Here is a 24,102-nt window from a genome sequence, read left to right as displayed (position 1 = left end):
CTGCACGAATACTTGTCTAAATTTGTGATTGAATGTACTACATGCCAAACTTACAATTCAGGAATGATATGATATGATATGATATGGCATTTGTAACGCGCCTATACACAAGTGTTTCAAGGCGCGACGAAGCAGGGAGGGGGGAACAAGGGGAAGACAGACAACGATCCTACTAGGCCAGGTGTCATTCAGACCGCGCAAATGCAGGCGTAGGGGAGCATTATTACGAACTCTGCGTGGCACTTTGCCATGCCCTATAGGTCCATTCAGAGAACTACATATCGACTACGCCGATAGGGGAGAAAGATGTAATGGAGCGAGATACTTGATTGTGGTGGTATGCCCTTTTTCATGGTGGGTGGAAGCGGGCCCCTGCCCCCATCCTGATGCAAAATGTGCTGCCAAGTTCCTTGTGCGAGAAGTATTCTTGCGGTGGGGAATCTGTGACGTGATCCGTTCAGACAACGGCACGCACTTTGTGAATGACCTTTTCAAAGAAGTAACCTCCCTACTGGGGGTGAAACATAAATTATGTTCGATTTATCATCCAATGGCCAATGGAGTTGAGGAGAGGATCATCGGGCTGCTCAAAAGCAATTTATCGAAATTGTGCAGCACGTTGAAAAAAAAATTGGATATATTGTCTGCCCCTAGCACTGTTCCAACTCAGAAATCAACCATGCAAGGATCACCATTTGAGCCCCCACGAAATAGTGATGGGGAGAAGAAAGCACACGCCGCCCTCTCCTGTTAGGAGGGCGTTGGATGCACACAGGGCTGCCACAGTGCTGGGGGAAGAGTTTAAGGAATACCTAGCACAGCTAACGCGCGCAGTAAGATGCATAGCAAAACAAATTGCTCCGTCATTTACTGAAGATGTAGCAACAGACACCTCCATGCCAGCAGCAGATAGCCCAGAGGGGCCATTAATGCCAGGGGAACACATCTATGTTAGAAGCTTTGTAAGAAAGTGGAATTCACCAATATTTCATGGTCCATACACAGTGGTGTACAGCACACCAACTGCAGTTAAGGTGAAGGGACTGAAATACTGGATGCATCTCTCGGACGTGAGAAGGGTGTGCTGTGTCGCACTCCCCCAAAATGAAACAGACTGTGTGGATGGCATTGCTAACACAGTCTGACATGACGAAAACTGCAACTAAGAGAGGAAAAGTATAGTAGAAAAGCTAAATGTTTTTTTTTATTTTTGTTATATTCTGTCTCTCTCTCTCTCTCTCTCTCTCTCTCTCTCTCTCTCTCTCTTTCCCTTTTTTCTCTCTTACTCTCATATGAATTATGTTATTTTTCCTATTTCTCCTCATTGTTTTTATGATAAATGGAAAGAAATTGTTAAATGCCTAACTAAGCAAAAGATGAAAAAGAATAAGCAATTGCAAATATGTTTCTTTTCATGATGACTTAACGAATTAGTCTCGTCCACATAGGTTCAACATGAGCCAATCTGATGAAACGGCTGAGCAGGCTGAAATGTTAGATGGAAATAGGGATGCCACTAGGGCCAGTAGATTGAGCAATGTGGAATGCGTTATAAAATATGCTGCCATACTATTTGCAATAATTATGTTTTATTTTATTTGGTATAACGTCGTTTTATTTGTGGCAAATGAAATGAACAAAAGGGAGAGCGGGCTAACATGATAAAACCAGGGTCTAAACTAATATGGACTGGAGTAACAACCATTTGGAAGGACACTTATAACGTTGAATCGAATAGTATAAATACAAGGCCACCCTATGAACCATCGCATGAAAACAAAACTGCTATCCCTTTGTTGAGTAATACTATGGCCAAGGAAATAGAGCCTGGATGGGATGTAAATGACGATTACTATTGGTTGACTAACTCCAGAAATACAAGCATGCACACACACACGGCACCACAAACCACTACTGAATACACACGTCACCATGAACAACATTGATGATGCATGGTCCAGAATATTCCCGCTGCAATATCAACGAGTTGGTACCCAATTAAAAAACAAAAGAGGGAGGAGAAAAAGGGGGGCGGGAAAAAACAGATATGATATTTATCACAACCTGGGGTTAGATGAAATAGAGGACCCCCGACACCCTGACCAATCAAATAAATGGTATTCAGACATGAGCACCGCAGCAAAGCAAGCAAGTAATGAAAGTTGCTACGTGTGCTCACTTCTTCCTCATGCAACTGGAACCCCAAAAATGTTAATTCCACAGAAAGTACCCTTGTCTGAGGCCCAATGTTTGATTCATCTGATGCTGTGTAGAATAAAAAAGACATTTCAGGCACACACAGTTACCATCGAAAAATTGGAAAACGAACAAACATGCACCAGCAGACGACAAGGAGTAATTTGCCTCCAAAAGGCATTTTTCATCATAAAAGGGACAAGGTATGCAGACAACAAGTGGCATGATGAAACAATTGAATGCAAAGCTGAGGGGCTTCGAGGGCTGCCAGATGAAACATACGAGTGGGTAAAAGAAACGTGCATCCCCATCTGGTCACAGCATATCACCAAGCTGACATGGGTCACACCACTGGAGAGACCCATAAAGATTCAAAAGGAAATACCGCGCAAACTTTGCTTCCATGGAGAAGGGAAGGTGAATATGGGAAATGCACAGCAGTGCAATAAGACTTTAATAATACCAGATATGAAAAAAGGCACTGCCACATTAATGGACATATACTGGATCTGTGGCAAACGAGCTTACCTGCATCTCCCAGCATCCTGGAGGGGCACTTGTGCCCTAGCCACACTTCACTCAGCACTAATGGTGATACCAGAGAGCCACGTTCAGTTTACAGCAAGGCCTTCGGCTGACAGTTCGACAGCAGGCCAATCGGCTGACAGTTCGACAGCAGGCCAATCGGCTGACATATCAGCAGCAGGGCAATCGGCTGAACCATCGACAGCGCCCGATGAGACAATCACGGAGCCCCCAGCATACGAACTATTGTCAGAAGAAACATTGAGAACCAAGTTGTCACGCAGCAAAAGATCCAATTATATTTCGTCCAAATCGTCAGAACTCCTTGCTGAAATCCCGCAGCAGTACAAGCTTTTCTCATCTGCAGAGACATTTTTTGCATCATTTCTAGCACCAGGCGTTCAAGCCAGCACAAACGCGAAATGGCTGCAGATAACACGCTGGGAGCTCATCCAGCTGGCTAACGACACTGAAGAAGGATTCAACATCATAGAAATAGAGCTCTGTGCACTGCGCCTGATGACGATGCAAAACAGATATATCTTAGATCTTATCACGGCGATGGACGGCGGTGTTTGCAAAAAAATTGGGGGGCGTGCTGCACGTTCGTACCAACTTCAGATGCTGATAACGGGACACTGTCACATGTGATAACAGCAGTGCATCATTTAGGAGAAAGAATGAGAACGGAAGGTGGAGCAGACAATAGCACGTGGTTCGACAATCTGTTCAGCTGGATACCATCATGGGTGAACATAGCAGCGAAGATACTCATTCCCATTATTGTCTTCCTTCTCCTAATATTCTGTGTGTGCCAACTGGGACTAAGATGCTGTGAAAATAATATGCCTAATTCAGCAATGATGATGGTAACAGTGGGCCGACAGACAACGGTGGCTACCATGATAGATGCCCAAGTACAAACTGGAGAATACACCACACCGCAGTATAGAATGACTGCCATCTATAGGCAGTATGGGGACATGGTCGATAGTCTACATCACACTACCATTAAAGAACCAAAGGACTTGCTGTGGTATAACGAGGTTTGGATAGATTTGGATGGGGATGGTGGGATATACTTAATGGTCACCCCAGAAGAATACGCAAGAAGGGGTAACAGTTTAAGAAGTCTGTGCAAAGCATGGATGCCAATAAAGGTTACACCTGCTTGGGATGAGGCTGTGGCTGAAGCTGAGCGCTACCGAAGGGAAAACAGAAAGAACGAGATAAGTAGTTTGTTACTTTAGATGTAACGAAAGGGGGTAATGTATGGGAGTGAGGGGCCCCCAGGCTCCCTCGCGCCGTACACTCCTCAGTACGGGACTTGGACCACGTGCCTCCGGTAGTGGGGTTGCCCCTTGCCCTTATGAAAAGTTAACCACGGTTGACCGCTACATAGATGGGACTACTGAGCAGGACACGGGGCATCCATATTTTGTGCCCCCTTTCGACTCCATCTTTGGGTAAACAGGCCTCACTGTGATAGTATAGCAAGGCTCAGCTCCCCCTTCCGCCGCAACAGCCAAGGACAGAGACACACACAAGGCGCGCAGGCAGCTGGCTGGCCCCCACCCTTGCACTCCCCCTGCGAAGGAAAGCTCTGCGCTCCCAATCTCACGCTGAAGCTGGAGAAAGTTGCAACAACCAATATGATACAGTTTTCTTCCTCTGAGATCACTGCCAGCATGAGAACCAGCATGTGAACCAGAATGAGCTAAGCACTTTTTTCTCGTTCGTCCACATAAACGTGCAAGCCATTTATTGCCATCCTGACCCTGCGCTCCCTGTAAGGTATTTCTTTCAAGTGCCAGACCCTCGCCTACGCTGCGAAACCCACCCACTACTAACCTTAAGCACTGTGCCACAATATATGTTTTTACTTATACTAATAGGTCTAAAGCTTAGGAGATATGTGAAACACAGCTTGACTCTTTTTACATGCACAATAAAGGTCAAGGCCTCCAATTAAAGCTACGAATGACCCAATTGTACTGACAATAAATACTATGTGTGATTTGTGTAGAGATATCAAAAGAAGTATAAAATGTTTAGATAATTTGTTATTTAGCGTTTTACAAATGCAACATATTAGCTTAGGTAGTGACCACAGTGACCGGACCCTGACCTGCGTGGAGCACAAAATATTTGACGTCCATCATCTCGTCAGCCACTCAGCCAATCAGAAGGAAGAGATGCCACCCACACCTACAGCACCACACCGCCTGGACAATCTGGTCCATTTAGTATTTTTTTGTTAGAGTTACTTTAATTGATATATATATGAGTGATGATGTAAAGGTTTTTAGGGGGCATTTTTGGGTTATTTCCTAGCTGGAGAAATAAACCATCCTTTGAACTCTTGCAGCCGGTTCTCAGTGCCTCCTTCCCCGACAGGGGTTTTGTTGGTTATTTTATTTTCTCTTACACGTAGTAAGACGGGGGAAGGCACCTACACTATTTAGAGCCTCCACTAAAGCTGCCAAATGATATTCCTTTCTAAATGATCAGTAGCCAGGACCCCAAGAGCACTCCAGATTCTCATTAATGCATATGCAGCATTCATGAGTAATCTGGGGTTCAGGATCAACACAAAGAAATCAGCTGTGATGGCATGTGTGGGAAGAAAACAGCCAGAAAACATGCGACCAATGCTTTGTCTCGGAGAAGTAATCCCAAGGGTGAAGGTGTTTGACTATTTGGGGATTCGACTTTCAGAAACACTCACTGGGAAGATGAATTTAATCAAGCAATCAGCCAAACGAACCCAGCAAATAGTGGGGCATTTTCGCTTTATGTCATGCTGTGAGGGTCAACCTCTGGATGCTGTGGCCAAGATTTATGTGGCTCAATCTATGGCGGTTACGCTGTATGATACACAACTGTGGTGCCTGCAGAGGGCTGATAAGATACACCCAAAGAGAACCAGTTTCTCAGGAGATTATTTAAGCTCCCAAGTTGTTCCCTGTGCTTATCCATCCACAGGGAACTGTGTTTGGAATTTCTGGAGGACCAGTGGGCCCTGGCCCCGATTATCGTCTGGGTCCAGATATGGGCAAATGAAAGTGCCTCTCTCTACCACACCATAATAAAGTCAGTAATGGCCAGGGCGGGTTGGAGGAAAATCCCGTGGCTCAACTATATTGCTGAAGCCTTCGAAGAAGTGAATCTAAGCACCATGTTACCACCAGTGGCTCTACTGACTAAAATAGAGGCGGGTAGTTATAAACGTGCTCTATGAGAAGCGTTTGCTATGAAAAGACTATTTGCTGAGCATGAGAGGAATGGTGATACAGTTCATGCTGTGATTAGCCGGCCGAATGAGATCCAACCGTACCTAATCTGGGGTACGAGTAAAAAAGACAGCTGGCTAATCACAAGTGCAAGGTTTGACTGTCTTCTCCTGAGAGATAATACAGTGCACTGGAAGGGCTATTCGGATTCGTCTCAGTGTCCAGTGTGTGGGCACAACAAGGAAGATCTGACTCATTTGTTATTATTTTGCACAGGGTATGAACGGATCTGAAGAGCCATGTTATTACCAGTATTGAGGGAGGCCAACATTAACTGACATAGAGCTGCCATTTTGTTTCTTTTGAGCGCTGACTCTGTTTTGGTGGCATGGGCCTTACTCTCTTTCTTGAAAAGAGCAATGTATTTTAGAAAGGGGATATTGAGGTTACAAGGTGAATAATGCTGAGAGTTTGGAGTTGAATTGTAATGTGAATGGGATTTATAAGTTGCAGACTGTGTTTTTATTGTGTGTGTATCAAAGAAACAATGAACTAGATTTTATGTGTATTGTTTTATCAGAGTGTATTTGATATGTATTATGTGGGCTTTCGGTGATGTACGTACATTTATGGGCAGGGTTTCTTTTTGTGTAATTTTTTAAGTGTGCTTTATGGATTTTTTATCCGAAATAAACATTTTTGACTGACTGAAATGATCATTACAATACCAACTCGCTGAACTCCACTATCATTAGACAGTGGGAAATAGACTGGAACGTTCAACCCAATTCAGATGTATGGACTGGCATTTGGAAATTACATTACTCCTCTTCAGTCGCTGCCAACCTTGCTCAAACACTGCTCTTCATTCTGCACCGAACGTACCAAACTCCCTCAAGAATAGCACAAATCTCTAACAATTCCTCCACGAATTGCTGGTTTTGCCATTCACCTAATGCAGAGTTTGCTCATCTAATTTATGATTGTAAATATGTACATATGTTTTGGTTTGAAGTATGATCTTCTCTTCAAAAACAATTTCTTTTTCAAGAACCACTATCACTCTGTAACCTCATGATTGGTACCATTGTAAATCCCTACCTACAAATGATTAAATCCCTAGGTTTATTCAACCTGTTTATAAGTATCACATTCCATATTATCACCTCCAGTTGGAGAGACTGTACCAAACTCCCATACACTGCCTGGAGGATTTACATTTGTTCTATTCATCACATAGAAAGGTGACATGCTGTCTCTACTTTATGTTTGCATACATTTGATTAAAGAAATGGAAAATCCTTATTCAATATCTTAATCAGACTATTTAAAGCAATTTACAGGTTGCAGTGTTATTATATCTTGTTCATAATTTATTTGTTTCCCCACCCCCATCTCTCCTCTTGTCTCTTGTGCTGTTTGTACACCCAGTATGTCCACTTCTTACTGATTTAAACAATTCTATATTCATTGCTCTTCTGATATTCAAATATGTTAAATATATGTTAAATATCTCACTGCTCTTAAAATTGTATGTAATTTACAGGTTATATTCTCAATGCTTAATTACCATGTTTAATAAAAATGTATCACAAAAAAACATGCTTCTGTGAGGCAAGTTTCGAAGGTCCATTCTATATGCATCATTCAGAATGGAGTCTCTCTTATAAATTGTCGACAGAGCTTTGTTGAAGAAGCAATAGTATTCTGACAGACAGTGAATATGCAGATCCTATCTCAGTATTATTGCATACAGAAGTATGTGCAGGCTGATGCGCTCCTTCAAGGATCAATCTAACATGTGACTTTCATACTGTTGCTGTTGATTGTAAAGCATCAGGTGGAGTCTGTATTATGTCAGAAGTTGGAGGCATGGACAATGTCAGATGACCTTCGCTCTTAATGGTGATCTGCGTAGTAAGGATTTAAAAAGTCCTCACCACATAAGTTGTACAGCTGACATTTTCTGATTTATTGTATTTTTATTGTAGTTTTTAAAGTGCTGTCCACGATCAAGGGCAGCTGAGCTCTGTGCAGGGCGTGGGTGCCAGCAGTTGGGCTGGCATCGTTTACTAACAGTCCAGTTCTCTGAGTTGCAGTCTGTGCGCCCATTGGGATTATTCATTGGTCAAGCCTTGTTAAAAAAAGCCACGTTTTGAGAGGTTTGCTGTAAAGGCCGGAGGGGGTATCTGTACTTCTGCCCACTATGTGTTTGGGGTAGAAGCACATAGGCACCCCACCCAAGGCTTTCAAATGGTAGAATGGACAAGCAACAAAGGCAGAGACATATACAAATAAATAACTCACTTTGTACTCAGGCAACTCTAGTCTAATAAAAGCCAATATATACAATGCTATGTGGTACCACAGTATACCTAGATTCAGTTAAAATGCACCAACTGCTGGCATTTATAAAAAAGCATAAGAATTTCTAAGCATTGGGTAATTACACAGACATTCCTGTAGAAAGGCTAGTTACATTCAGAACAATGGCAGTATACTTTCTTTAGGATCAAACAATATATTATTGTGTCAGGATACCCCCCACCTGGGCAACCTGTGAGGTAAAGGTAAGGTGTACTTTACTTTGTATATTACAGCCCAGTGCGTGAATGTTCAATAATTGTACAGATCCCACCACACCAAAGTACCTGGGAAGACACAAGAGAACAAGATCCAAAACGAATCAGGGACTCCTGGATGAATGCTGAGAATGAAAGATGCTCTTCCTCATCACAGTACCTTGGTTTCACTCAATGAGACCCCTTGAGGATGGACTCCCTCTGGAAGAAGCAGTCGTTGGGACGTTGGCAACAAGCAGGAGAAGGGAACCAAGCAGTGCCAGAAAGGCAGCAATTCGGTCTGTCACGTTGGTCTTTGTTGTAGCGTGTCGCTGACTGAGGATGTCCCATGAAGAAAATAATGGCTGTGAACCTCAACAAGGCTTGGCTGAAGAAGATAAGACTCTTGGTGGTTGTCAGTGACTTTCGGTGGTAACGGGTTTACTGGCAGAAGTAGGTGTCAGGTTTCGGGATTTTGCGGTTAACCACCTTTCGGTTCTTCGGTGCTGCAGCTGCAACATGGATGGCTTCTGGAAACTTGAACTCAAGCAGTGGACTGCACTGCAAACCTCCACCAGCTCAGGACCACCGGGATGCTTACTTTGGCTTTTGGTTGCGAAACCCACCGTCAGAAACTCCTCTGCAGGCGGCGACCCGGGTCCTTCTCTGGCATGAGAAAGCGGACAGTTGTCATAGCAGCAGTGCCCCTTGAAGGATTCCTCAGTTACTTTGAACGTTGGCAGTCAGACATTGGGCAGCACGATGCCATACCCCCTCTTCTGGGCGATAAAAAGCAGCTTTGCTTCCAGCGGTCACAAACACTCCTCCGGACCCTGGGCAGTGCCGATGGACTTCTTGGACTCAAGATGTCCGGGTACTCCTCTTCTGGGCCCACCAAGATCCCTTCTCTGGATGGCAGGCACATAGGACTTGCTTCCAGGATACTTCAGGTGAAGCCCAGCAGGTGCACAATGTCCCCTCCTTGCTGGGTCCGTCTTTGGATCAGCAAAGCAGCCTTTGGATTCCTTGAAGAATTGCAGCAGCAGACTTCTCCCTCCAGCTGGACCCAGGATACAAGCTTCTTCAGACTTCAGATTCTTGCTTCAGGTTCATGACTTCAGCTTCTATATACAAAACAATCCCCATTCACTAAGACTGAGCCAGGCTCAGCCAGCCAGTCATACGTTAATGCATTCATGCAGTCAGCACCCAATCAGGCTTACAGGCATGCAGGACACTCACCAAAAACCAGGCACCCAAAACACAGGATGTGAATTGTTGGCTATTCCACAGCCTTTCAGTAGATTCACTGCATTCATTCCAGTTTCAGTAAGAGCTGGCCCAGACATTGTGTCACTCAATCAAAACCAGATACCCACAACACAGAATGTGACTTGACATACAGGCCCCACCCCAAGGGTGGACCTTTAACAAGCAGTCCCTGAGAATTCTCCAGCCAGCCTGGGATGACCTTCCCCCAGGACCATATGTGGTTCTTCCACCCAACAGCCACTCAGGGGAAGGGAACAGAGCCAGGACTTCTCAGGACTTTGAGAAACAAGGGGTAAAGGCTAAAGAGACCAAGAGCTACAGTTGCCATCTTGCCTTTGTCTAGGAATCAATTGATTCCTAAGGCAGGGTCTGGGTATCCCAAAAATGGAGGACACCCAGAGCCACTGTCAGATCAGAAAATAGCTGCCATGAACACATACCATACTCTGTGGGCAACACACAGGTGCCCCAAAACAGACAATTGGGGTACAAGGGTGTACCCCTACCCATGTGTGTCATAAGGGTATCCCATGGGTACTGTTCACCAAAAAGTAAAATGAACCGCTGCACTACCAGCGGTCCAGACTGGACTCGTATGGCAGGAAACAAGCAGGAAACACACACAGAGAAGTGATAGTACAAGGATGAGGAGGCCCTGTCCCTCCAAATGCCTTTCCAGCATCACATTTGCGAATCTGGAGAATTGTGGGGGCATTTCGTACCAATACCATTATTGAGATCTGGAGGGTGGGTATGTGACAAGAGAAGGATTGTTTACAGGTCCTTGAAGCACAACTCATTTGTGGACTCGTTTCTGGACAAATTGTGATTCGGGCCAGTTGGTCGATTTGCTGTGTGAGGAGTGTGTGTCACCAGATATGCAGAACTTAGCCACTCATTATGCTGGAATGCTACTCTTGACTGCATTCTATGTTATGTTATGTTATGTTACTTTGCATTTATATAACACCTTATGTACCATTGGTATGATCTCAAGGCGCTGGTAGGTTGAACGCCCTCCGGAACCAAAGTTCAAGTCAGTAGAGGGAGTAGAGTGTCAAAGGTGCTTGTGAGCACCGGATATGTGTGCAGCTGGGGTGGCATTCATGTAGTAGCTGCTTCATAGCGGTAGGTGTGGTGGTTGAGAGATCAAGAGTATGTGTTTGTTCTGGCAGGTTTTATCCAGACCGGTTCTGGCTGCGTTAGGCCTGAGGAGAACGCCTGGCTGGAGGGTGCGAAACCAGCAGTGTTTAGTTAGAGTGATGTGGAGTATGAGGCAGATGTTGGTATGAGAACAGTTATACCGAATGGTGTCATAGTATCTCTGTGTTCTAGTTGAGTGGTATTGTAAAGAAGAGAGTATGCATGGTGATGTGATATGATGGTTTACGTGCTCTTTCAAATGTTCCATGCACTGAAACCATTCCATGTATGTCGCGCACTTCTATGCGCTCCAGTCGGTTCCATGCACTCTAATCAGTTCCATGCACTCCAGTCCGCTCCGTGCACTCCAGTCTGCTCTGTGCACTCCAGTCCATTCCACGCGCTCTAGTCCGTTCCACGCACTCTAGTTCGCTCCACGCACTCTAGTCCGTTCCGTGCACTCCAGTCCGTTCCATGCACTCCAGTCAGTTCCGTGCACTCCAATCCGTTCCATGCACTCCAGTCCGTTCCATGCACTCGAATCTGTTCCATGTACTCCGATCTTTTCCGTGAATTCAAAGTTGTTTTATGCATCCCATCCACATATTTCACCCGTACCTTCCACACATTTCGCCCGTACCTTTCACACATTACACCAGTACCTTCCACATACTTCATCCGTTCCATCGACATACGTCCCCATTCCATCGACATATGTCCCCCGTTCCATCCACACACGTCCCCCGTTCCGTCCACATACGTCCCCCGTTCCGACCACATAAGTCCCCTGTTCCGTCTGCTCTACGCACTCATCCGCTCTATGCGCTCGTCCACTCGAGGCACTCATCCGCTCCACGCATTCATCCGCTCCACGCATTCATCCACTCCATGCACTTGTCCTTTCTATGCCCTTGCCTGCTCAACGTCTTCGTCCGCACAACGCACTCACCCGCTCAACACACTCGCCCGCTCAACGCACTCATCCGCTCTTACGCACTCATCCGTTCTTACACACTCATCTGCTCTTACACACTGATCCGCTCTTACACACTCATCCGCTCTTACACACTCATCCGCTCTTACACACTAGTCCGCTCTTACACACTAGTCCGCTCCACACACTAGTCCGCTCTACACATTCCTCCGTTCTTACACACTCGTCCGTTTTGCACAGTCGTCCGCTCTGCATACTCGTCAGCTCTGCGAGCTCGTCCATTCTGTGCACTCGTCCATTCTGCACACTCGTGCGCTCTGTGCACTCATCCGCTCTGCGCACCCATCCGCTCTACGCACTCTTCCGCTCTTATGCACTCATCCGCTCTATACACTTGTCCGCTCACTCGTCCGCTCTACACACTCGTCTGCTCTACACACACGTCCACTCGACACAGTCGCCCGCTCTACACAGTCGTTCGCTCTAAGGACCCGTCCGCGCCGCACACTCATCCGTTCTACACACCCATCCGCTCAACGCACTCATCCGCTCTACTCACAGTTACGCTCTATGCACCCATCCGCTCAGCGCACACATCCATTCTATGCACCAATCCGCTCTACGCACCCATCCGCTCTACACACCCATCCGCTCTATGCACCCATCCGCTCTACGCACCCATCCTCTCTACGCACCCATCTGCTCTACGCACCCATCCGCTGTACGCACCCATCCGCTCAACGCACCCATTCGCTCAACGCACCCATCCGCTCCACGCACTCATCCGTTCCACGCACTTATCCGCTCCATGCACTTATCCGCTCCTCGCACTTATCCGCTCCTCGCACTCATCCGCTCCACACACTCATCCGATCCACACACTCATCCGCTCCACCCACTCATCCGCTCCACGCACTCATCTGCTCCATGCACTCATCCACTCCACGCACTCATCCGCTCCACACAGCCCTTCGCTCTATACACCCATCCGCTCTATAAACTCATCTGCTCTATACACTCATCCGTTCTAAACATTCATCTGCTCTGTGCACTCCTGCACTCTACGCACTCCTGCGCTCTACGCACTCCTGCACTCTACGCACTCCGCTCTATACACTCATCCGCTAAATACGATCATCCGCTCTATACACTCATCCACTCTATACACTCATCCACTCTATACACTCATCCACTCTATTCCGCTCTATACACTCATACGCCCTATACAGTTATCCGCTCTATACAGTTGTCCGTTCTGCATATTCATCTGCTCTGTGGACTCCTACGCTCTACGCACTCCTCCGCTCTTACGCAATCATCCGCTCTACACTCCCATCCGCTCTACACACCCATCCGCTCTACACATTCGTCCGTTCTACGCGTTCGTCTGCTCTACATACTCATCCACTCTACACACCTATCTGCTCTACATACTCAACCGCTGTACGTATTTATCCGCTCTACGCATTCCTCCGCTTTACGCACTCATCCGCTCTACACACTCAACCGCACTACACACTCATCTGCTCTACACACTCATCCGATCTACACACTCATCTGCTAAACGCATTCACCCGCTCAGCGTGCTCATCTGTTCCACGCGCTTCGTCCTTTCAACCGATTTCATCTGCTCCACTCCAGAGTTGCTGCATTCATCCGCTCAGCGCGCTCACCTGTTCCACGCGCTTCGTCCTTTCAACCGATTTCATCCGCTCCACTCACTTCGTTCATTCATTGTCGGTTCAGGCCATGTCACTTGGCATACGTACTGGATCCGTTCCGTGCTCTCTATATCTGTTTCATGCACTACATCCAACTCAAGTAATTGAATTGTCTATTTTGTACTTTCCATTTATGCCATGCACTAATACATTCCATGCCATCAGTCTGTGTACTCATCAGTTTCCTGTATTCATCTTTCCGTCCTCTTCTCTTTATTCATTTCGTCCATTTTGTTCATTTTTACCACTGCATTCGTTACATCCTATTTCATTAATTTAGACTGGATTACTGTTTTCGTACGATTTATTCTTTTTATCCACTTCACTGTTTTGGTCTACTTTATTCATTCTATTCTGTTTGTCCTTTTACTTTACATTAGCAGTTTTTAGTTGTCGATTTCTCCCTTGGACCTGGATGTTGAAATATTATTTATCTTATAGTTGTTCAGGGTCTAGTAGTTTGTTGAGTTGGTGTCATTGAGATGTTGTTATTCAGTTTGAGTTAGTTTGAGTACAGGGTTGGTTTTAGGGGAAGAGCCAGGTTTTCAGTAATTTGCGGAAAGACATTAGATCTTCAGTTAGGCGGATGTGGGGTGGGAGTGCGTTCCACAGCGTGGGGGCCAAGTCTGAGAATGATGGTCCGTCTAATCTGACTGAATTTGTTTTAGGTATGACTAGGAGGCCAGCTGAGCTGGATCTTAGAGGACGTGGGGGATGATAGGGTTTCAGCTTGTCTTGAAGATATTGAGGTCTGGTTTTATGCAGTGCTCGGTGAGAAATGCATAAGGTTTTGAAGGTCACCCTTCGGGCCACCGGGGGCCAAAGCAGAGTTTTGAGGGCTGGGGAGATGTGGTCTCTCGGGCTGAGCGCTAGAAGCAATTTGGCTGCGGCGTTTTGTGCTCTTTGTAGTTTGTTCAGTTGGTAAGCGTGGACTCCGAGGTAGAGGGGGTTAGCATAGTCCAGTCTTGATATAACAATTGATTGGACCAAAGAGAGTCTGTTGGGAAAGTTGAGGAATGGAAAGATGCACGTAAGAGTTTTAAGGTGGTTGTGGCAGGACTTTAAGACGTTGTTGACTTGGCGCGAGAGTGTTAGGTCAGAGTCAAGGGTGCATCCAAGGTTTTTTACTGAATTAGAAGGAGTCGGTGAGTTGCCCATGGCGGATGGCCAGGGTAGTGGGTGTGGAAGTTCAGAGTTGCCACATACCATGATTTCAGTTTTGGAGGGGTTTAGCAAGTGGTGGTTTTTGGTCATCCAGAGCTCTATGTCGAGGAGGCAGGAAGCGAGGTCAGGTTGGCAGTTGGGTTTTGTGCTCATGAGTTTTAGAATTAGTTGAGTGTCATTGGCGTAGTTGTAACACAGTATGTTGTGTGAACGAATTATTGGTGGGAGGGTGATTAAGTAGCAGGAGGGCATATAGGCATGCTCCTTGTGGAACTCCCGTGTCGACCGGTCGGGATTGGGAGGAATAGGAGGAGAGTTGTGTTATTTGGTATCTATCTTTGAGGAACGAAGCTATCCATTTGAGAGCAGTTCCATGAATTCCAAGGGAGTGGAGGCGGTCAAGGAGGATTGAGTGATTGATTGCGTCTAAGGCAGCGGATAGGTCGAGAAGGATTAATGCGGCGCATCCCGCGGAGTCTGCCGTGATTTTAAGGTCATCGCAGATTGAAGTTAGGGTGGTTTCAGTTCCGTGTCGGGCTCCGAAACCTGATTGTGCGGGGTATAGGAGATTGTTGGCTTCGACAAAGGCATTTAGTTGAGAGTAAGCGGTTCGGTCAATGAGTTTGGCAAGGAACCTGGTGTTTGAGATGGGGCAGTAGTTTTTGGGCTCGAGAGGGTCGAGGGAAGGTTTTTTATTAGAGGTTTGACATGAACCGTTTTGAATGCGTCTGGAAAAATACCCGAGGAAAGGGAGTCATTTATGATGGATCTTGCATGTTCTCCTGCGCAAGTGGAGGCGAAAATGTCTTTGATGGTTGTGGCTGGGCAAGGGTCTAACGGAGAGCTGGATGGTTTGCGGGCAGAGAGAAGTTTGAGGAATTGGTTGGGTGATATTGGACTAAAGGAGTCGAATGTTGGTTGCGTAGTGGTCGTGGGCAGTGGGTTGGCCGGTAAGGGGGAGGGTTGCCTGGTGGGTGTAGGAGAGCCAGTTTGGTGGTTAGAGCGTTTGTTCTTTCAAGAGCCGTGGCGTAAAAGTGGAGAGAGAGTGAGTCGCACAGTGATTGTGAGGGGGTCGGGGCAGTGTTAGTGCATAATGGTTTGGTGAATTCAGTGATGATTTGTGAAGTTCTTTGCTGGGGTTTTTGCAGTTTAGGATTCAGGAGTTGTAGTGGGGTTTTTTTGCTTTCCGGATTTCGGCCGTTTATTGATGAAGGTGCCGGGCCAAGGTGGCTCTGCTCTCTTGGGTTTTGTCTTTCCACCATTTACGTTCTAGGTATTTATATAGTTGTTTAGTGGTCTTCAAATCAGGTGTGTACCATCTAGGGAGCTGATGGTTTGCAAGAGGGTGTGAGTCGCATTAGTGAGGTGTTGAGCCATGAGTCAAAGGCATCGATGGTTAGTTTTTTATTGAGTTGGCAGGTAGGTGGAGGAGACTAGAGGAGTGTGTCGGCTAGGTCACGAAGGATTATTAGTTTTTGCCAGCATTTGCGTAGAATCGGGGGTTCAGGTTCGAGTGCGGGAAGCAGCTCGGGTGCGCGAAATGCGAAGGAAACAATGGAGTGATCAGACCAGATGATAGAGGTGGGGGGGTTTAGATGTAGGTTTAGCTGAAGATGGCATCAAGAGTGAGTCCTTTATATTGAGTCGGGCCTTTTATGTGTGGTTGGAGGTTAATCGCGTCTAGACCGTCAACCAGAGAGTGTGTCATAGGGTTGGTGGGGATGTCGAGCCATATGTTGAAGTTTCCTAGAAAGGTGAGGTTGGGATGGTTTCGTTGAAGGGTGGCAATAGAGTCGCAGAGGTTGTTTGAGAATTGTCTATCGTAGCCAGGGGGTCTTCTAGATGAAGAACTGGGTGGACTCAGGCTACCTCTCCCTCTTAACACTTACAGGTGTATTACACAACACATCTAACAGATTTTAAAGGATTAATCTGTATTTTCATTCAGTAGATCATCACTCTTTTATAGTACAATAGTTTACTTTATTTTCCAAACAAAGAATTGTTTCTTAAAAACACCCTACATTACGCACATAGACTAAGGTAGCACCAGGCTACAAAAGAGCACAAGATTTTCTCGGCATGTTACAAAAGCAATCAATATCAGCCATCACTAAAGAGATATAGGCTGACCTCTGGCATATTCTTACAAAATGTCACTCCTATATAAACCATCACTGTTTGGACAAACACCACCGACAGTGCCAAAAGCCAGAGATGCATCAACTGCGGATACGGACACTCTCCTACAAAAAAGAGAAGAAACTAATACGTACAGAGTCCCAGGGGCTATTAATGCTGGAATATTTGAAAGCAGAAGTCGTACCGGAAGGACTGCATGTAAAAAACATACCACGCGTCTTCCTAGACAATCCCAGATTCCAGACAAAATTTTGTGGAGTAGGCAACAAGTGCTCAAGAGATTGGGTCATTTTGGTAATAGAGACAGCGGAAGAAGAGGCGAAAAAACAAACAGAAGAACTAAAAACACTTGAAGAGAAAATCATCAATTAATCAGTTATTCCTGATATAAAAACCCAGCTGGAAAAGATAGAAGAGGAAATCAAAAAATTCAAAGAATTCACATCTGGAAACGATGTGTTGCAGATAAACTAAGATGGCAGCAACCTGAGTCATAGAAAGCTCTTTACCCTTGGCAGACGAGCAACGCCAGGATCCGAAAATTAATCACAGATCCAAAACACAAAAGTAATTTGTGCAGGTATGTTTCAACCAACACATCAGAATGAGTCCTGACATTTATGTAAATACACCTAATTTTTAAATTGTGTTCTGACCCATAGAGTCAGCTGGTCAACCAAGACAAAGTGTGAATGAGACAGTCACCACACAATGCCCCCTCCTGCACACCAGTCCTAAGGAAAGCACATGAACATTACAACTACAACAGCACAACGTTTATGTTCAATGCTGGAAACACAAAATGTGTCGACCTGATAGGTGTATTGTTATAAGAACTACACTCTAAGTCACCCAATACTAACCCTCACACTGTTCGTTGTTATACCGCAGTGGCATTATATGATCGTACAATATAATGAAAAAACGTATTGGTTGTTTAGTTTGATAAGATATACATAGTATGTGAATAACCCTAATGTAGGGTGTTTTTAAGAAAAAATTATTTGGAAAATAAAGTAAACTATTGTACTATAAAAGTGTGGTGATCTACTGAATGAAAATACAGATTAATCCTTAAATCAGTTAGATGTGTTGTGTAATACACCTGTAAGTGTTAAGAGGTATGGGTAGCCTGAGTCCACCCAGTTCTTTGTTCTGTGAATTCACCCTCATGACTCAGGCCCCCCTTTAACAAAAAAGAGGGCCCCCACCCACCCTCCTTTTTAATAAAACCCTGCATTCTAGATGATACACAAAGTCTTGAAAAGTTTCATTGTCTGTAGAGGGAGCTAATGTAGTTTGCGTAGGATAGGGGTAATTCGGTCATGTATCCACACCCAGAATAATAAGTGATGTAGCATGGTGGACTACTTTTAGTGGAGCCAATTGAGCGGCTGGGAGCCCCATCAGTAGGACATTTCCCCCATCAATGTGCAGCACCATAATAGCCTACACTATGGTTCCAAAGTTCTGCGTAGTGTCACGATATCTTATGCAGCACAAGCAAGACAGAGACCTTTTTCCCTGGCAATGGGTGTGTGCACAATCAAACAGCTTTTCATTTTTACAATCCCCAAATGTTTTTTAAGGAGGCCTTAAGGAGGCCGCCAACCCGTCTCGCACCCAACATCCACCAGCACCCTGTGTCCCAATAAAACAGGAACCAGGCTGGTGTGTTGTCAATTAATCAGAACAAAATATGACAGCAGCCACAGTTTAGGTGGCAACACAATGCACAGGTTTCTAGAACATAAGCAGATTAATATAGACTTCAATGCAACACCAAATTTGTGCTGTGAAAAGCAATGCCAAATAATTTGCCTCAACTGATTGCGGGAAGGTTAAGCGCTCCCCCCTGTTACAATCAAAAACTGGGGTTTTCAATAATTCAATACTACTACCATGGGACAGCACAAAAGGGTACTTTGGGCTGCTTACACTAGAGAGCAAATAGGGCTTCAAGCAGACTAGCTAGCACACAAAGGAACTCGATTTTAACACAGGCAGCACATGAGAAAGAAAAATAAAAAAAATAAAAGGGAATATAATTTGAATCCGAGATCAGGGTATGCTAGAGAAAGAAGGATTGAGTAGGAAAAACGATTTTTCAAAGGTGAAAAGGAAGATTTAGAAGAACGAAAATGCAAATCACGCTAAGTTTTACTGAGGCTGGAAGTGACAGTGAAGCTCAATACCATAAAATAAAGGAAAGGCAATACTACATCTGAGCTCAGAACATGATAGGGGAAGGGAAATACTGTAGGAAAGTCACTGTTTAAAGGATGAAAAGAAATATTTGGAAAAACGAAATTGTAAATCACACTGAATTAGACTGGAGTTGGAAATGAAAAGCAAGCTCAAAACCCTAAAAATGAAGGCAAGTGCAATGCTAAATCTGAGCTCAGAAAATGATAGAGGAAGAAGGATTGACTAGGAAAATCACTTTTAAAAGGAGGAAGAGACTGTTTTGGAGAAACAAAATTACCAATCAATTTTAGCTGGAGCTGAAAATGACACACACACATTCAACAATGAGAAAGGCACATAGAAACCACGTGTTTAGTGAAAAACAGGGGCAACTCACAGGTATGTTTTGAGCAAAGAGATTCTCACAGTGGGAACAACAGTCTGGGTTTATTATGACAGATGCAAATGGGGATTTGTTTTTAGAACCACAATTTACAACTGGACAAATTCGGTTTTAGCTCATAATGGGAATAATTATTTTGGGCCAACACTCTAATGACTATAAAAATGAAATACCCACACTGGGGACAAGATGGTTGATTTCGAATTGCAACAAATTTGCTCCGTGAATTTCAATGGGGGGAATTAATTGGTTTGCTAAGCAAAATACTAGGGAAATAACTCACTTAACTATGCAAACAAAGGACTTTTCAGGAGAAAGAGAACTATGATCAACAGATACACAGGGATGATTTTGTTGCAGGGGAAAATGACTTAAATGCACAGAGGAACACAGTATTTGTCAAAGGGAGAGTTACCAAATTGCACAGACAAAAAAAAATACTTTTCAATAGAAAAATTACTTAATTTCACAAACAGATAGAATAGGGGATTTTTCCTTATGGATACTCTAGGCTAGTGCTTAAATAGATAGGACTTGATTAATCTATGGCTGTGGATATCTATACTTACAGAAGAGAAGGATTCTATAGTCATCAATGGCGCCAGGGCTCCACTGCCAGGACTATCAACAGGGTCAATCAAGGCCTCACTGTAACGCTCACCTGGTATCCACGGGGACGTCACTCAGCCTGTTCTGACCTCTTACGACCGCGAACCCTTGCCTGGAGGCTATTCGACTGGAGCCTGGGCCTTGTTTTCTTGGATAGTGTGCTGTCCGTCCTGCTTTCAGCACAGGGGCGCGTTGATTGATGCGGGCTTGTTGCTGCCTAGTTACTTCACTGGCAAGAGTCCGACAGGTAAGTATAATGAGTCTTTTGAACAATTCTCTAACTACGTTCCTTTCATTCCTTAGATGATGGCCCGCGTCCGGGGATGGTGGCGTGCTGCTGAGATGAGTAGCGCTGAAGGTGAGTGAGAGCGCGATGCGCGATGCACCCTTTTCGTATTTGCATTGAACTGAGTTCTTTTTCTGTGTCTTTTAGGTGCTGCGACGTTTTCAGCGTGGATGCCGGTTATGAAGAACAAATGCAGTGGGTAAGCGCGGTATGCAGTGCCTCTAGATGTTTCCACGCTAACCTGGAGTGCCTTTTCCCTCTTGCAGATGGATGAGAAGTTCCGGAGACAGAGTTCCCCAGAGCGGCTGGGATTCAGGAAAGCGTTTGAAGCTTGTACAGTATTTAAAAATAAGCGAAGATTTGCAGAATGCTTAATAATGCCTTTTTTCTGTTCTTTTCCCTTTTCCTTAGGAAGCGGCGTGCCAGGATGGGAATGACACCGCCGAAGATGCCCGCAGAACAGAAGGAGCGATGAATGATGGGCAGAAGCGCCGCAAGGTAAGGCTGTTCCTAACTGTGTTCTTGTTCTTGCAGGAGCTGAGCGCAGAAGAAAGATGCAGGCCTACTCACGGTGAGTGTCACGCTGCAGGTGCAGAAAACGCAAAGCATGTTTCTCAGCCTGGGTGTGGCTTAAATAGTGTCTGGATATCCCAGGTGTCTCTGTGCTGTACCACACCCAAAAGACTAGACCGCACATGCAGTTCTGGGAACCGAAATATGTGGGGGCATCCATCTTGTTCCCATCAATGCACTACAAGTCCAATCCCCAATGTTATCCTATGGAAGTGAGTGAGTCTGGTGCCACAAGCGCCAAGTCTGACTCCAAGTGGGTCTTTGGAGGGATGACGAGGCCCTTGAGGGCAATGTAGGTGATCGTGGCCTGGCAACAGCCTGACATCTTGGAGGGCTGGGAACATGAGGGACAGGAATCATGACACCCACTGTGTGCTCCCAACCAGTTACTCCAGGTCCCTGCTTCACTCCAGGACTAGGCCCAATTTCTGCAAGTATAGCTCCAGATCTCCTGTCAGCTGCACAGCTCGGATTTTGTAGAGAGAATCTCCAGTTGATGAGGATTACCCTATTTATAAGCCAAATGACATCACTGCTATGTCATCCTCCTCGCACAACTGATTGGGCAGTGGTCAAGGGATCCCTCGCCCTCCCAAAGCCGGTAGGCTCAGAGAAAATAGGTGTGATTTGAGCAGTTAGGGGAGCATATCCCATCAATCATATGACACAGGCATAGAGTTGGATCTGGCTTTTGTACCTAGAAATCTCACATTTTGAAAAATACCCTTTCTCATCAGATTACGCCACAGATGCCAGCATATTCAGACATTACATTTTCTTGTGAATCGCATACACCTTGTTTGATGACTGTGTGACATATTGCGGCAAAGCTACCGTATTTGCTCGTTTACGCCCAAACTACATTACTGAAAAATATGGCATTCGGTGGGTGGAGTACCTATCACCTTCTACACCTTTTCTCAAATTTCTATGATTGTCATATTTATACAGACAACACAATTCCTTTTTTAACATTTTTTTTAATCCACTAGAGATTTTTACAAAACAAAGAACAGTGAAGTAAGTGACATAAGTTGCAGTTGAGGTATATACATATATTCTATTCAACATTTGTTACTTGGTCATAAATGTGTCCAAGTCTGAGGTTCTCATAGCGATTTCCGTTGTAGCAGGTTGTTGACAATATACTCAAGAATTTTTGCCGTTGCAATCCGCCGACTGGTTCTGTCTCTGCCAATCAGCCTGTGCCACCAGGTTTCCTCGTTTGATAGAATATCTTTTTCAAACAACTTGTTTAAATATTGTAGTCTGATCAAATTAGTTCCTGTACATGAGAGTAACAAATACTGTATAGTTTCTTTCTGCTGGGACGTTGTGTCTTGGCAGTATTGGCAGTTGCCTGACAGTGAAAGGCCTCTGATGTATAAAATCTCGTTTGTTTCAAGAAGGTTTAGCCTGGCTCTTAGGATCTAGTTGTCAAACAATTCCTTTTCGTTTGATAACTTTTGATAGGTTGGTGTCACCAAAATTATTTTGGACCCACCAGAAGCAGCTCACTAACAGCCTTTTATAAATCTGAACATGAAAAATGTATGATTAATACTTCCCACTTATTCCAAAAATTGCATATCTCCGATTGTGTGCAATGGGTGTGAAGCTCTGCCTTCACTCTTCCCCCTCTGTAAGCAGATATCTGCTTCTTAGTTCTGACGTCAAGGAGGACCCTTTTGTTCAGGTTAGCTTATAGCTTCAAAGGCTAAATGCTATGTTTATGGCGACCTGAGTGCTTTCGGTCGTAAAATTTGAGGATCTTTAGAATGGCTCAACTCATTCCCATGGTAACGCAGCTTGGGAAGGCTGATTTCACACCCAGGGTTCATTGCTGGGAATTGAAACGTTTGAGTTGCATTTGCCGAGCATTTTACATTTGATCCAACCTTAGCAAATGCACACAATCTAACATGTAAACCCTTGCAACAGTACTTTCCTGCAACAGTAATTACAGAAGGCAACATAATATGTCTAAAGACTTTAGCTGTACATTTAAATACTTAAAGTGTTGATTTTGAAGACCCAATTGCAATGTCACTCGGGTCAGTTTTAGCCGTAAAACCTTTCATGCTATTGTAGTTCCACATTTCCTTGTAGATTCTGGTTACTTAAAAGATTCTCTGTGATGGGCTCCTGATGAAAATACTTACAGTTCCTTGATGGCATTCCTGCACATATTTTGAAGAGCAGGCCTTTAATTGAAAATGAGAGGGAAAAACGGATTTTTGAAGACAATCATTCTTGTTACAGTAAAAACTCCAGTCTGTTGTGCAGCCTTGCACACATTTTGGCCCTTTCATTTACATGCTAGACGTCACCGATTTTGCCAAGGGGGTCTCATCCTTTCCAGACCTTCCTCAACAGTATCATGAGGTCTTCCCCTCATGTGTGGCAAGAAATATTTTCAGGCATCCCCATGTTTAGATGCCGAAATGTGTTCCTTCGTGTTTGGGCAAGGGCCTCATTTTGCATGTACTCCAGCGCAGGCCTATTGCTGAGGGGCATATCTTGCTCTCTGACTTCAGCCTGTAGTTATGGCATTTTAGGGCTATTTCACCCCACTCGAGAAAAGAAGGGTTTGATTTTGTGACGGGTAAGGATTTGGAGCCAGGCTGTTTGAGCCTTCTTACCTATGTTTTTGTGGAGGTACAGACTGCTGTCGATGGTGAAGCCTAAGGATTTTGCTGAATCCGAGAGCTGTGGATGAAATCCTTCTAGGAGCATATTATTCAGCAATCGTTGGACAAGTCGTTGTTTAGCGTGGGAGTGATGAGAATGAAGTAAATCTTAGATGGGTTTAAATTTGAGGTAGGTAGATAACATGAACTGAATGATAGCTCCGGAATCACAGAGATGACTGGGGTCCAGTGGCCTTTCTACTCTGCAACTGTGTATCTTCTGCATATTGGTGGATGGCGATATCAGGATCTTTGAGCAGTGTGCCCTTCAGTCTCCAATGATTAATGTTACATCCTATATTTATTATTGCAGTTCCTACATTTTCAGAATTACCCCAGTGGCCGAGACAAGGGCCAATGCATTTCAAACCTTCTGTCCTTTATCAGGGCAGTCTGCTGTCATGCAGAGCATATCTTAACATTTTACACACTTCGGTGTATAAATGCCCAAATTCTGGGGAAA

This window comes from Ambystoma mexicanum, chromosome 6q, assembly GCF_040938575.1.
Source record: "Ambystoma mexicanum isolate Mex_15411 chromosome 6q, UKY_AmexF1_1, whole genome shotgun sequence".
Classification (NCBI taxonomy): domain Eukaryota; kingdom Metazoa; phylum Chordata; class Amphibia; order Caudata; family Ambystomatidae; genus Ambystoma; species Ambystoma mexicanum.
Note: the sequence above shows the minus strand (reverse complement) of the source record.